Here is a 14180-nt window from a genome sequence, read left to right on the forward strand (position 1 = left end):
CCCACAGTGGACAGTGGGCTGAAGATCTAGAGGGGAGCGCAGCACAGAACCACGGCGCATGCGGTAAGATTTCCTCCCATTGAAACGGTCTGGAAAGCCGGTCTCTCTGAGGGATGTGTCACTTGGAAAAATGTTCTCTGATTATGAAACTTTGGCTGAATAGCGCTTGTTCCCGTCTCTAATATGGAGACACATGACGCATCCAGTCTGAGGCAGAATAGCCTCTTCAGCTCATAAAGCTCCTGTAGAGACATTTGATCACGCACAAAGTTTATGTGGAGCAGAAGCGGTCGGGCCACGGCAGGTCAAATGTTCCTAGCCTACATGAAGTGAAACTGTTTAATTGTAACATTAATGTGTTACTGGACACGCTGGTCTGGTTGGTTAGTTTGAAGTGGAAAACACACACACACACACACATACACACACACACACATACACACACACACACACACACACACACACACACACACACACACACACAGACCAATTGAAATAATGCTGATAGCGTGGACTAGAAGACAGGTGATGGTTTTATTTAAATGATGATCAGGCTGCTGTAAAATGTAATCTCCATCCACATCCAGACACAATTATCCTCTATTCTTTCTCTATTGGCTCTGCTCTTGTCTGGGCTGACGGTGCTCGCGGCGCGCCTAACTAGCGGCTGATGCACATTTTACGCATTTTGAGAGGTGGGCTGGATGCTTTGCTTTTACTGGAAGATGGTCCACTTAACGCACGGGTGTAGACTACATATTAATGACAAATGAATGAAAATTAAACTGGGAGTTTTTACTTCATATTTTAGAAATAAAAATGACGGGGGAACACATTTCATGACGTCTTTTTAAACGAAATATTCTAGCGTGACCTGCCTGCTTCACTTAAGTCACTGCTTATTAAGGTCCGTCCAAAATTACCGTGGCCCACCCAAAAATGAAAACCTGGCGCCGCGCCTGTTATAAACCTCTGCAAATTGTTGTTCTTCACTTTATCAAACTCAGACTTTGTACAGCTAATGTCAAGATGTAAAATTATTCAGTCGAGCTCTTCCGTCCCTCTCTCTCCTGCTCTCCTGGAAACCCGACATCGGCTGTCAGAAGCGGGAGGTGAAGAAGGAGATGAGGCAAACAGAGTGAGTGCGACGTAAAGAAACCAGACTGGTGTGGAGGTGAGCAAAACGGCTGGAAAAGTGTGGGTGTTGAATCCCCCCATCCCCCACGGGTGCGATGCCCATGCGAGGGACCGGTACCGGCTGCTGTCACCTGTTGTGAGCAGCTCTCTGCTGTCTGAGGGTAGGCCCCGCCCACAACGCTGTGGCTACTGCGGTGTTTTCTTTACTGTGGGAAACGGGTAATAATGGCTCTTTGATGGGAACAGGTTGCCGACCCCTGGTATAAGATCTGAGCTGGTAAAACAAAAATCCTCATCAGCAGGCTTTTTTGAAAGTGGGGGGGACACAGCTGCCAATCACAAATTTTGCCGGGGACATGTCCCCGGCGTCCCCGGTTAAAATGACGCCTATGGTGCGCATCATGTGCTGATGAATGAGTGGAATGTCCCTTTCTGCAGAGGTCTTCCGGAACTCTTCTATCATCTCAACCCTCCTTTTCTCCAGAGACTCTCTTGTTTCTCCAGAAGGACAACTGGGAAGGAAGTTGACCTCACCTCTCTTAGGTCTTTTAATATTGGCCCTTGGTGCAGCTCCTTCTGGGTTTGTTCTGCTGCGCTTTCCAGAGTTTACAGCAACATCTCTGATGCCAGCTTTGGCCAACTTCTTTCTTTGGTTTCCTATTTTGTGTCTCAAACTATTCTTCCATCCTTCCCAACCAGTGTCAGAATTGTTCTCCTTCAGACAGGGATGCTTTTCAACTGAAGCTTTTGCAGCCTTTCCAATCTGTGTGCTACTAGGATATGCCTTCAGTTTAAAGATTTCTTCCCCCATTACCTCGAGTATGTTGTGTTTTTGATCTCTAGGAAGTCTAATTAGTTTCCCATCTTTTTCAAATGCTGCATTACCTTACTTTAGCACATGTTCCACCTCATAAGAAAAATTGGGAACAATAAAAACCTCTGGCCACCGACTAATACACTCTGGTGAATCTATGGCATCAGTGCTATCATTCAGAAGACTTGTCTCACTAGTGCTGGTTGAAATCAAGTCCAGCTCCACTAATCTGATTACTTTAACCGATGCTGTGCTTGGGAGGTGTTCCGTTTGAACCAAATTACACAATGCATGATCAAAATCTGGATCTTCAAACTGAAGCCTAAAGTCAAAAGTCAACTTTAGCCTAGTTTTGATTTCATCTATGAGGGCCTGTACACTGCTTGGGCGAGATGGCAGAATGTCTTTCAGCATTATCATTATCAAGGATGACCCTTAGCTTCAGTCTCTCTGTTGCCTCCATCTGAAGTTGTAGGTCCTGTAACATACAGGATTCAAATAATATAGCGACATTTCAACACACTCAGAGTTCTCATGTCATGTATGCATTACCTGTACACTGGCAGAAGGGCTGGGGAGATCCGCTGATATTTCAGTTCTGTTTCTTTAGTCAGACACTGGAATGAAATGTTTTGTTGTTAGAATTAGTTCATTTGCAATCTTATAAGCAAAATGCGGCAGGTGGTCAGACAGCTGGCACACAGATTTGACACTATGGCTCTTCGGTATATGCTCGACTAGTTCGTATGACCTTAAGTGCTCAACATACAAAATGTCGTAGTCTTTTAAGAGAAAATACATTTTGTTGCTGATGAGTAGGATGTTTCGAATCTCTTTGAACTCTGGCAAGGCTGCATAAGCACCAGTACATACAAACATGCCAATTGCAAAGCTTGTGCCCAGGGGCGTCGGGCTGGGGGGGGGGGGGGGGGGGGGGGGGGGGTACCGTTTACCCAGGGCCCACTGCAGGGAGGGGCCCTGAGACAGCTTTGAATAAAAATGTTTTATTGTTGTTGTTTTTCCCCCCAACTTACTTAATGTCTTAATAAACTCCCCTTTACCTGGATAAAGAGGTTAAGAAACAGAATTTCGCCTTAAAAATAATAACTGAATAATCTCTGAGGCATCTATCACCCCTTAAAAATGTGCAAAGTGGTTTAGTCCACACCAGCGGCCAGGGGCTGCACTGCCGCATGTACAGCTATGAGACATCGCAGATGCCGACAGCCAGAGCTGGAGGCAGGAGAGTCAGTCATGTCTTTTCCCAAGAAAGGGAAATCTGGCTTCCAGAAAAGAAAAGAAAAGAAGGAGAAGGAGAAAAAGTTAATTGAACAGAAGCAAGTACTGACTAGGTTTTTCAAGAAGGACGGTGAGCAGCAGCAGCAGCAGAACACAGTTTTAGCTGATATTAGCTAGCTCTCAGAAGCTGCATTCATGTTAGGTGTTCAGTGTTAAACGCCTTTAGTTTCAAGATGGCCGACCCGGTACAGGTGGGAATGGGGCTTAAGATTAACTCACGCTTAAGATTAACTCACACTGATTGGTTGTAACTCTGTGGGAAATGATGTCATTCAACACAACCAGCAGGAGAAAATTAGAAGAGCAGAATAGAAGTCATTAAGCTGCGTTTGTGCTGCTTTAAAATGCCGTTAATAAATCCAACACAAAAAAATGAAGTGGAATTTCCTCACAATGATGTAGTTCACAGGGCTTTGTTATCTCACAGTGTGGGGTTTCTCTGTTATTCTTAAAGGAGTCGGAGACGGGCAACTCAGTCAGACAGCGCGGGTCTCTTTATTCATTCATTTCACAGATCAGGACAGCCAAAGACCAAAAGACCTCGACCAAATGTGGAGTCCTAAATTTATACTTTTTGTCCCTGGACTACTCCCACAGTCCTTTGATAAATGTGGAGAGAGGATGGGGTGATGTTTACACTTCAACACGGTCGACGCACCCTCCAGCCCAGAGGTCAACGAGCCCTGTTATCCCGACATGATCCGAGGGCTCAAGGTTTACTGGAGCTGGTTTACACAAGCTGGACATGTTAAACCTCACGTACACAGAACACAGCTTTCTCAGTAAGCTTTTAACCTAAGGACTCATAATTCAACTCAATATATGTTGTAGATGACCTCTTGACCTTTTTGGCGACAACAACAGGGCACCGTGAAAAGCAGCGCCGCTTCATTACATCCCACGGCATTCTCTCGCTCCTCCGAAAAGACTGAATTGATGCACTTTGACATTATGACACTTTTTACGTTACTGGGGGCGCGTTTTCACGCCGATAAGTGACATCACTCACTGCCGAAGCAGTCGTGATATGCTGACATCTGTGCAAAGTCCTGAAAGGGTTGAACTTGTATGGAGACACAACAGCTGAGAGGACCGGGACGTTGTATCTCCCGGTCAATTCCCCCATCCCAGAAATTAACCTGAAGTTCCAACAATGGAAACACGGCTGATGCGGTTTGTGTTACACTTCTATCCAAAACCACTGAGGCAGCAAGGCAAGTGAAGTGTTTGCGTAAGCAAAATGACCAGGAAGAAGCTGGAACTGAACCGGCAACCCTCCAATTACTGGCTGACCTGCAACACATCCTGATCCACCTTTATTGTTAATAAAATAAAACGTTGAATTATTTAATTTTCACATTTCCTTTAGCAACAAAACATTATTATTATTATTATTATTATTATTTCAGGCTTTAAAGGGTTAATGAATTCTGATTCTGATGACATGGCAAACCAAAGTATAGCAATAGAGTTGCCCGTGGGCTGAAAGTTGGGGCAACTCAGAGTTTCAATGAACTAACTTCATTTGGTCTGTAAATCGTAAATAAATAAACAGAGTTTAGAATAACCCAGTCATCTGGGACGCTTGTCTCTAAAAAGAGCTTTGCAAGCAGACCTTCAATGAGACCAAGCGTTCTTTCAGGCTCATGCATGGTGTGGAAACTACTTCTGAAGTTTAGATTTAGATCTTATTCACACAGATGTTGTTTAATCAAACACTTATTAATTTTTTAGTCTTAGCAGTGAATACACTTTGCTCTTCATACAACTCGACCACACACACGACAATATTATTGACCTTTTTTTCATTTCGCGCATTTAATCCAGCAGAAATATTGTGGAATTCTACTTTCATCATCATACAATAGATTTCAGGCAAAGATAGTGTAAAGCAGAACTAGATGTGATGTAAAGATTTATAGAATAGTTTTATAATGAACCATTTAGAGATCTGACACGTTATGAGAGTAGTTAAACTAATGCCAGTAGAAACTAGCCTAGAAATCTAGACAGACAGCCGAAGCAAACTGATTTTTCTCTGCAGGTCGCTCACCACGCTCCATGGCCTCAGCAGGTCAACCATTGGCCTGATCAGTTTTGAGTCAGGCCAGTCACAGCACTCAATTGATTTGGTGGGCCGAATGATATGACTAAGTAGAACAACAAAGATGGCGGTGGCTCGTTTGAAACGACTTTGGCATCAACTTTGTACTATTTAGATGATAGAGGTAGATAGAGCTAGAGGACTGAAGTTTGTTTAAAAAAAGGATGCATTTGCATCTTCTTTGATGGTTTATGGCCCCATTGACTGACATCTGTAGCGGTGATGTCACATTGTTTGTTGTCCAATAGCATGTGGAGACAGCTTGACACACAACTGCAGATTCTGCCTCATGACGGAGCTCTGTCTGTGACTCAGGGCTAGACTATATATTCACATATATATAGGGTGCCTTGCCAGGCTGAGTGGAAACCACTTGAGCCCTACTTTTAGTGAAAAAAACCTATTTAGACTAGTTTTTGTTTTAAAACGCGTTAACGTTAGCGTTGCAGCACAACTCGATGTCATGAAAGTCAGAAAATTCAACATCATCACAGGAGTTACCCCAATAGCACGTTGATGATTACGATACTTGGGGCACCTTTTTGGGCAGATAGTGTAAGTGTAGTTTCAGACTTTGGTGTTGGAGAATGATACAGCAGAAACATCTTCAGCATTAAATAAAATTCTCCCGGCTGAAATGGAAGCTATTCATAATTTTAGATTACAAAGTGAGCAGTTTTTACATGGAACAAGATGACAGATGGAAGATTTGAAAGCCGAACGTCTGAACGTCGTTAAATATGATTTACTAAAGGTAGGGAACGACGAAAAGCATATCAACAATCTGAAAGCAGATCTGGATCGTTCGCTGGTTTCAAATAAGCGAAGCATCAAAAATGAAACCAGTGCTCCCATTACAAACCAGCTTTCAGGAGACCTTGAACAGAAGTTTAGAGAAGAAAGATGCAAGCGAACAGCACTGAATTGAACCAACAAAAAGAAACTCAACCTAAAGATCTCTTTAAACAAGTGAGGATTTCACACCAAGAGCTTAAAAGCAAGTTTGAAGATGAAATTCTTGTTGCCAAAGAAAACGCTGAGCATTTTGAGAAACTATTTCAAAAAGAGATTCGAGCACATCAAAACACAAAGACTGAATTGGAGGATTTAAGCAGTCTGGTAACTCACCGGTTAATTCTTCTAGAAAACCGGTTTAAAGAAACAGAGAAAAAAATGGAGAATTTGAGCAGTGAGATTACCCACCAGTTCGTTCTTCAGGAAAACTGGTTTAAACAAACAGAGAAAAAATTGCGTGAAGATTTCTTGCAAGAGGTGAACGTTTTATTAGAGAAAGGATGGGCAGATAGCATAAGTGTAGTTTCAGAATTTGGTGTTGGAGAATGATACAACAGAAACGTCTTCAGCATTAGATAAAATTCTCCCGGCATCCTCTGTATTCACTGGGGAAAAAACCCATCATTCTTCCTGTTCCAACCTGAGGCAAAAGGTGTTCAATTATTGATTTAGTAGAGTTGGTGTGATGTAAGTATGTAAGTAAGTAAATGTTATCACAGACATGGAATCACAAAGTGCTTCACATAGATCAAAATAAAATAAAACAAAGTCATAAAATCATAAATAGATTAACATCATAAAATCAAAATGCTCTCAAAACTGAATTAGATTAACATCAGGAAAATAAAGTCATAAAATTCTAAATGTTCATAAACAGATTGAAGATTAAAAATTTGAGTTAAAAATAAGAAAATAAAAGGTTTAGTTAAAAGCCACTTTAAATAAAAGGGTCTTTAGCTGTTTTTTAAAAGTGTCCAGACTGTCAATGCTGTGTAAGGATAAAGGAAGATCATTCCAGAGTCGAGGTGCAACAGTCTGACTTTTGTATCTGGTCTTTGGAACTTATAGAACAAACCTGGGCATTTTACGACCCACGGGCCACATACGGCCCTTTGGTTGACTTTGACCGGCCCGCGTAAGGTTAATTGGAAATTACAAAATAAATGTATTTTCTCATTTTACCTCATGCATGGACTAAGGCTGCATTGCTTTTATTTTGAAGTTGTTTTTTACGTGCACAATGACGCAATATGTATAGCAACAAGTGCCCGCGGTTGACATGGTGATTGTAGCCCCCAGAAATGTCCGTTCATGCAATAAAAAAAAAGAAAGATGCCGAATGCAGGATTTTCAACAAAAATTGGACTGCTAAGTATGTTTTTACTGAAGTCGGAGGTAAAGCCATGTGTTTGGTTTGCGTGGAGGAGATTGCCGTGTTTAAGGACTACAATTTGAGTCGGCATTACGACAAGAAACACTCGGAAAAATACAAGAACTTGTCTGATGCTGAGAGGGCACGGACATCCGAAGCTTTGCTAGCAAAGTTGCAAAAGCAGCAAGGCTTTTTTACTAAGCTTCACACATCCAGGGATGCAGCAACCAGGACCAGCTTTGTGATATCTCACAAAATAGCTAAAAACAGCAAGCCGTTTTCGGAGGGAGAGTTTGTCAAAGAGTGCAGGTTGGACTCTGTCGCACTAATATACCCTGAAAAAAAGGCGTATTTGAGCAAATCCCACTGTCCAGGCGAACCGAGACCAGGAGGATCGAGGACATTGCGGGGAACCTGGAGCTTCAGCTGCAATGTGAAGTGGCAAGTTTTGACTTTTTCTCATTGGCCTTAGACGAGAGCTGTGATGTCCGCGACACAGCCCAGCTGCTCGAATTTATCCGGGGGATAACGGACTTCAAGCTCACAGAGGAGCTGGCAGCAATGCGGTCGATGAAAGGGACAACGACAGGGAGTGATCTTTTTACAGAGGTAAATGCGTGCATGGACACTCTGGGATTGAAATGGGAGAGACTGTCAGATGTCACAACAGACGGTTGTCCAAATCTTACAGGGAAAAATGTCGGACTTTTGAAACGCATGCAAGATAAAGTGACAGAAATCGATGCAGATCAAAAATAGGTGTTTTTGCATTGTATTATACACCAACATGTGTTGTGCAAGTCAGTGCTAAAAATCAACCATGTTACTGATGTTGTTACTAAAATAATAAACTTCATCAGGGCACGGGCGATGAATCACAGACAGCTTCTCGCTCTTTTGGAGGACTCCACACAGCTGTCAGATGGCTCAGCCTGGGGAAAGTGCTGAAGAGGGTTTGGGACTTGAAAGCAGAGATTCGAGTTTTGCGAGAGGAAAGGCAAAGACATTCCAGAGCTCTCAGATGAGGACTGGATGGCAGATTTTGCATTTGCTGTTGATGTGACTGCACTGATGAATGAACTGAACACCAAACTGCAAGGCAAGGGCCTTTTTGTTCATGAAATGCACAACCTCGTGAAGGCCTTCATGAGAAAGCTGCAGTTTCTTTCAAGTCAACTGGAGAGCAACATTCTCACTCACATGCAAACCCTGAACGAAGTCACACCATCAGCTGATCACCTCAGCAGGTACTCATCCATGTTAGGAGCATTACATGGTGAGTTTTCAAGGCGTTTTGAAGATCTCAGAACAATCGAGGATGAAATGCACATGAATTCCTCTCCCTTTACCTGCAGTGTGGATAATGCACCTAGTGATGTGCATCTGGAACTCATTGACCTGCAGTCTGATGCAGTACTGGCAGAGCACTTTAAGTCAGGATCTCTGCTGGATTTCTACTCTTCTCTTAAGGAGAACTTTCCAAACCTGAGGAGACATGCTCAGAAGATGTTGGTTCTCTTCGGCTCTACCTACATTTGTGAACAAACATTTTCAATGATGAAGTTTACAAAATCCAGGTATAGATCCTCTCTCACTGATGATCATTTGTCAGCTGTACTTCGCATCTCCACCTCAGACATTCAACCTGACTTTGATGCACTCGTTAAAGCCCAGCAGAGACTAGATTTCTCTCACTGAATAAGAAAAAAATCGCTTAAAAACACAAAATAAGGTGTTTGGACCACAAATGTAGGCAACTAGCAGTGAACTGGGACACTTTTTTTTAAACCTCTTTCTCAAGATCACAGTTCAATGATTTTATTTTACAGACAATACTGTGTGTCTGTAAAATGCGAAGAACCTCTTTCCAACAATATTTGAAACTCAAAATGTGTTTTGGAGTGAATGTGACTGAAACTGTTAACTAATATAAGTCACAAATGTTTAACAAAGACCAAATGTGCACACTTTGTTTATCATTGCCTTGGGAAATTTGAATAAATCACATTTTTGTAAGCCAACCTCACTTTTTCCTTTTTGCTCATTTATAACTTATAGTCTACTCTTACCAGCTTGAAAAAACAATGGTATTTACTGTTTTTTATAAAGAAATACCATTAATATTATGCATGATTGACTTCAGCCTTTTGGCCTGGCCCTCCACAATATTTTCTGTTTCTCATGTGGCCCCATGGAAAAAACAATTGCCCACCCCTGTTCTAGAAGGTTCTGGTGGGCGGACCTGAGGCTTTAACAGTTCAGTAATATAGGGAGAAGCTTGACCATGTAGAGCATTGAAAGATGGAGGTCTTACACATCACTGGCAAATAAAAGCAAACCAATCAGAATAGATCTTAATACCTTCATGGAAAAATTTGTGCGGGGAAAATTTGTGCATTGCACATGAACAGCATTCACCCTTTAAGGGAAACCTCCGCGGCTTTATTACGATGAAACCCCATCGTACTACGCTTGATGCGGTTTGAGCTGCTCAGGCTTGGATGTTCCTTTCCACTGGCTTCCCCAAAAGAGGCCGCTTGGGAAAACTGTCTCTATGAAAAGGGAAGGTTTGTGTTTGTTTCACGTTTATCTTTTATTAATAGGAATAAATCCCTTTGGAAAAAGGATGATTAAGTTGAGTTTGTGTGGAACTCTCCGAATACAGAAAAGGTTTTGGAAAGAGTCCCAGAGGTGCTTTTGTGTTAATTTTAGCAGCATCGCTACCAAGAGAATGTTGCCAAATAAATGAAATTACCAGACATCTGATAGCTGAACTTTTATGGCTCTATTTTAATTTACCTATTATTTTCCAATAAAGATCACACATGGGATCAAACTATAATATAAAACTTTGGAAATCAAATTTTAATTGATGCTAATAATTTTATTGATTGCTCACATTGCTCGTAAAATAGATGAAAATGATGTCATAAAATAAAATCTTTTGGGACATATGGTTTAAATCTGCTGGTGCTCTGGTCCTTTTGTCCGTGTCACGAGATTTATTTCCTGCTTTTTCACCTAAAATGGCTGGATTAGATTAACTCAGAAAAAACAAGAGGACATTTGTGAAAATGTTTCTTTTCACACAAAATCACGCCCTTGTCATCTGGATTCATCCTGTTTTCTTTTCGAGATTCTAAAATTACTAAACAGGTGATAAAAGAGGAGATTTTGTTCTGCATTTGGGGATTTAATTCCTCTGCTTGCCTGTTTTATCCCAACAACTCATCACTGATTCTACTTCAAACTTCACAGATACTGACACTGCTGCAAGGCAACATCATCCAGAGCAGAAGAAGGCATCGCAATTTCAATCAAAGGATTAAAGCAGATTTATTTACCTGCAAAATTAACAATTGTTCTACAATAAACAAGTGCAGATATCACCTGGACTATTATTTTTCATTTGGTGACCCACGATTTTAATTTCCCCTTTCTTTTGCTCCTTGTCATTCTTTCAGAACGCCTGTGGACTTCCCAGTTTAAAGAGCGCCCAATTTAATGACTTTAATTAAACGGGGAATACTAAAGTGCAGCTGGAGTGACTAATCCTGCTCCCCTGATGTTACAGTTTCCACCTGAGGTCCAGTGGGGGTCAGCTGTCCTCAACACTTCAACATTTATTCGATACATAAGTGCTGCATTTGTTTCCCCAGGACAGAAAGATTAAACAGTGTAGAATGATTGAACAATCGAGCAAATCCAATAGTTTCAGGTCGTGTGTTGTGCCTTTGGCTTCATTCAGTCATTCTATTTTTAGTCAAAGAGATTTACTCTGTGATGCATTTAACTCAGCGTGCTGCCTAACCAAACCACCTCTTAATTCATTTGATGAGTCTTGGCCACTCACGCTCTCCGGCTTTTATCCGGTGGAACTTTTAATTTAATAGAAGTTGTTTGAACGGCATTAAAATTAAAGGGACAGACGGTTTTATACCTTTTCTTCCACATAAGGAGCCAAAAATCTGTCTCAGAATTTTACAGATTTAATTTTTGGTGTTTGAGTAAAAGAAAAACGATCCTGTTTTAAAATTAAACGGAAGGTTACAGAACATTTGGACAAATGTTGAAGCTTTTAAATGTAGGTTCCTCAGAAACTGCATTGAAGTGTGTGATCATACGATAAATTTAAAACCACCTTTAGAGCTTAGATCACAATCTGGCATCGCAGCAACACCAAGGTGAAATCTCATCAGGGATGTTTCTGTTTGGCAAACCACCAGTAGACAAATTGGTCCAAGAGGCACAGAGTCGTCTTGTTACTGCATTAGCAATGAGATCCTCCTCATAAACTAGATTTATGATCCTCCATCAAGCTGTTCACGACCAAGATGCTTCCATTTCACAGCAGAATTTATGATTCAGCTCAGCAGTCGACTCACCGATTGACACTTCCCTTGTCTGCAACACCACATGAACGTATTCAAGCAGTACTAGGATGTCTTTTACTGTACGCTAAGCATTATTCATCATAGATTTTTTTTAATCTCTTTTGTTAAACATTTACATCAAAAAGTCTCTCAATCAAAATAAAAAAGACAGCACAGCCTTTCCTATGTCCTACTGCTTTTCACCCTGTCTTTTGGGTGCATCTTCAGTGGGTGGGATAAGTCACCGGGGTCGCATTCAGGCAAACACCAAAGATCAATTTACACCATACAGTGCATCTTGTAATTTAGTGAGGAAACCAGAACAAGCCCTTGCACGCACAGAGGAACATGCTTGTTACACAGATAATGGGAATCACTTAAAATCTTCATGTATCAAGGTAAAGTTGCTAGCAACCTGCATCACCATGCATTTGCATGCATAGAAACACTACTTGGTACGTGTGTGTGTGTGTGTGTGTGTGTGTGTGTGTGTGTGTGTGTGTGTGTGTTCTGTCTTCTCGATCCCCAGTGAGTTGTGGCGGATGGCTGCTTATACTGAGCCAGGATCCTCTGAAGGTTTCTTCCTGTTGGGAGGGAGTCTTCCTCTCCACTGTCGCTGGATGCTTGCTTGGTGTGGGGATTGCTGTGGGGTCACTGGCACCGGTCGGTGACTTGATCAAATTTGCTGGGCTCCTTAGGGATGGGTACCGAATTCGGTACTTTTTAAGGTACCGAATGTTGTAGTGCGATGTCTATCACTACCAATGTCTATGTGGGTGGAGTTCAAGTCCTTCAACAAAAAGGGAAGTGCGGGTTCCTCCTCCCATATGTGTGTGTGTGTGAGAGGCTGCAGGTGGCGTCGCGGGGTGCTGTGAGCTTGTCCATGCACAGGAAGCGCTGAGAACATGTGCACGAGTTCAGTAAAACGTGTCCTTATTTCACTAACTTAATTTAAGTTAAAACGGCAGCTTCCAGTGTGAGTAGAAGAGGATGTCCACTCCTGCTGAGGCGTCGGGAGTGACCGACCAGAGAGGGAGAGATGCACCTGCTGGCACGAGTACAACACTGACCGAATTCCATAGTACCGACCGAGCACCGATTCACGTCATTTCAAACGGTGCCTCGTTTCGGTACCCGTCCTTCATAACGAGAACTTGCCAAGACAGCTGCGCATGCGCAAGAGCTTATGTCATCGCTCGCTGCGAGCCAGTTGTAAATAGAGCAGCGTGGTAGAAAGAACGCACGCTAAAGCTTGGGTCCACTTCTCTAAATGTGATGGGTAACTGGGTGATGATGAAACAAGCGACAATGATCTAAGTGAGACATCCTCATCTTAATCTGGTCCGGTTGTAAATAAAATGTTTAAGATAACGTTAGCTTGATATGTTAGCTTCCGTTTCGCTAATGGTGCGTTCGCTTTCTCCTCGGAACTCTGAATTTCTGACTAGAAGAACATGAACGCGCTCTAAAATTTGGCTTCACTTTACTAAATGCGGCAGGTGATTGGGTGAAGATGAAACCAGTGACAACGATCTAAGTGTGAGGCATCATCGTTTTAATCTGCTCCAGCAGCTAAATAAACTGTTTAAGATAAACTTAACTTGATAAATTAGCTTCCATTGCCACCATTGTTATCAGCTAATGGTGCGTTCGCTTTCTCCTTGGAAATTCTAACTTCCCAGTAGGAAAAATCAAATGAAAAAGGACGGCAAAAGGAATGAAGATACACAGTAAATTTAGTTCACAGTAAAGATGTTTGCTTCAGTTTAATTATCAGCTTATAAAACTACAAGGACGATGTTAAAATACAAACAGTTGAATGTTATTTATCGTGATATTTATCAAATATTGTTATATATTGAGAAAAATATATATTTAATTATAAAAGAGAATTAAAATAATAAACACTCAAAAGTATCGAAAATTGGTACCGTTAAGTACTGGTATCGATTCCTAGGTACCGGGAATTAGTACCGAATCGATTCAGATGTCAAAGGTACCCATCCCTACTTGTATAGGAGGCTTTTTACTGATTGGCTTGATGAGCTGACCTGTTTTGGAATATTTACATTGTGAAGTGCCTTGAGACGACTCATATAAATAAACTTGAATTGTAATTCAATTGAATTTGACGACATGTTTCAACGAGTTTCATGTGATGCAAAGCAGCATGTGCAAGTTCAACTTGCAACTAAATCTTGAATTGTTATTTACACCTTTTCACTCTGCTGCCTTGAATGAATGAAAAAAATGTGTCTGCAAAATTGGCAGTGGCGTGTTCAAACA

Source organism: Nothobranchius furzeri, chromosome 15 (assembly GCF_043380555.1).
Source record: "Nothobranchius furzeri strain GRZ-AD chromosome 15, NfurGRZ-RIMD1, whole genome shotgun sequence".
NCBI lineage: Eukaryota > Metazoa > Chordata > Actinopteri > Cyprinodontiformes > Nothobranchiidae > Nothobranchius > Nothobranchius furzeri.